General features: G+C 35.3%; 1 pseudogene; it reads right to left on the reverse strand.

Annotated features, from left to right (window-relative positions):
• Positions 1 to 2,329, reverse strand: part of LOC112074686 (muscle, skeletal receptor tyrosine protein kinase-like) — an 84,141-nt pseudogene that overhangs the window by 15,510 nt on the left and 66,302 nt on the right.

Genomic DNA, 2,329 nt, shown 5'->3' on the forward strand with positions numbered 1-2,329 from the left:
GCAATAAAATGCAAATTAATTACTTAAAAATCATACAATGTGATTTTCTGGATATTTGTTTTAGATTCTGTCTCTCACAGTTGAAGTGTACCTATGATAAAAATTACAGACCTCTACATGCTTTGTAAGTAGGAAAACCTGCAAAATCGGCAGTGTATCAAATACTTGTTCTCCCCACTGTATCATAGTTTTGATGTCTTCACTATTATTCTACAATGTAGAAAATAGTAAAAAATATAGACAAACCCTTGAATGAGTTGCTGGTGCCAAACTTCTGACCGGTAGTGTCCATTTTGTCATGGGTGGCCCCAGTAGGAATCAAACCCACTATTTTGGGCGTGGTAAGCTACATGCTCTACCAACTGCGCCACACAACAGAGAGTTACTAGTACACTCACTTAGGGTAAGGCGTCCCGTTAACGGGACAGTTGTAAATCATGCACGCCCTGTGTCACGATCGCAGATTTTAGAGACACAACAAATGTCGGTACATATAAGTGTCTTATATCGGCTGAAAGCTTAAATTCTTGTTAATATAACTGCACTGTCCAATTTACAGTAGCTATTCCTGCGAAAAAATGCCATGCTATTGTTTGAGGAGAGCTCCTAACAACAAAACACTTTTTTCACCGCGATAGGTTTGATAAATTCACCTCTGAAGGTGAAATGTGTACTTACATTCTGGAATCTTGCTCTGATTTATCACCCAAAGGGTCCCAGAGATAACATGAAGTGTCATTTTGTTAGATAAAATAATTKTTCATWTCCTAAAAAGGTCCGATTTGGTATTTCCACTCGTTCAATTTGCAAAGAAATGAATCTGTGAAAATCTAACCCTAAACATTGTTTCAACCAGTCAAATTACGTCCGTATTTATTTCTCAGAGATCCTAGAACGTAACCAGACCTCACTATATCATTAGGGGTGTAGTATATCCTATAGGACACCAAACTTGGTCCGAGAGCGACTCCATGGCACGCTGATTACACAGCCGGTCTTCATTTGATGGAATAAATAAAAATAAGCATCAACCGGGGTCAAACAAAGCTAGGCAATGACGGGAGTATCTGGAAACCCCTTCAGTCTGTAGTGTTTCTCTGCTAACCTTGTGCGACATGTTATGTTGTTGTTGACCTTTTCCATTTGCACAAAAATTATCAGAATATTAAGTTATAAAAACTGTTTTTTTTTGTTGCAAATGTTGAACTTATAATTTCACCTGCATTGCTTGCTGTTTGGGGTTTTAGGCTTGGTTTCTGTACAGCACTTTGAGATATCAGCTGATGTACGAAGGGCTAAATAAATATTTTTGTTTTGTTTTTTGTTGATAATATGGCTACTAATACTGGAAAAGCTAAATCAAAGTCCAAGTATACAGATTTGACGATATTATTGCAGAAAAATGTAATATTAATGCAAATGTCTCCTTCACGATTTGCCCAAATGTGCCTGGGTGACTTCACACTAAATGTCATGTAGTTTGCTCATACTTCAAATTATCCGTCTGCAACTTTGAAACTTTGCACATGCACTGCTGCCATCTGGTGGACACCATCGGAGTTACAACCAGAGTGATGGCTAGAACTGGGACCTTTCTGTTACATTTCAAAAATGGTGCTAGAAAAAAAAACTTTAGTTTTACTTTGTATTTTCTTCTACTCRATATATTGTGTTATATTCTCCTACTTTCAATTTCCACAAACTTCAAAGTGTTTATTTTCAAATGGTACCATGCATATGCATATCCTTGCTTCAGGGCCTGAGCTACAGGCAGTTAGATTTGGGTGTCATTTTAGGYGAAAATGTAAAAAAAAGGGGGCTATCCCTATATTTATTAACATTTAAAGTGATTTACCTGTTGGCTCCATCTCTGACAGGGGATACCGGAGCTGGTGATGTTGACTGGTCCTTGGTAGAACCTTCCTTTGTCATTGTAACACGTTGCTGTTCAAACAAATCATCATTATTAGACTGCAAGTAAGACACGTAGTATTGTATATAACGTTTGAAAAAAAATACATTAACACTTTTTTTTACATATTCTATTTACAAAGTACAATTCTTAGAACTCAGATAAAAGACATGAAACTAAACTTACTTGTGACTTGATCTTTCTTTATATCTAAAACACAAAGAGTGTTTGAGACAAATCATGAATATTAGAGTATAGATTAGTATTAGATAATATATTAGTATTAGAGAATATACTAGTATTAGAGAGTAGATTAGTATTAGATAATATAATTATTTAGTATTGAGAATTACTAGTATTAGATATTAAATTAGTATTAGAGAATATCTAGTATTAGAGAGTAGATTAGTATAGCAA

This window comes from Salvelinus sp. IW2-2015, unplaced genomic scaffold (genome assembly GCF_002910315.2).
Source record: "Salvelinus sp. IW2-2015 unplaced genomic scaffold, ASM291031v2 Un_scaffold2759, whole genome shotgun sequence".
NCBI lineage: Eukaryota > Metazoa > Chordata > Actinopteri > Salmoniformes > Salmonidae > Salvelinus > Salvelinus sp. IW2-2015.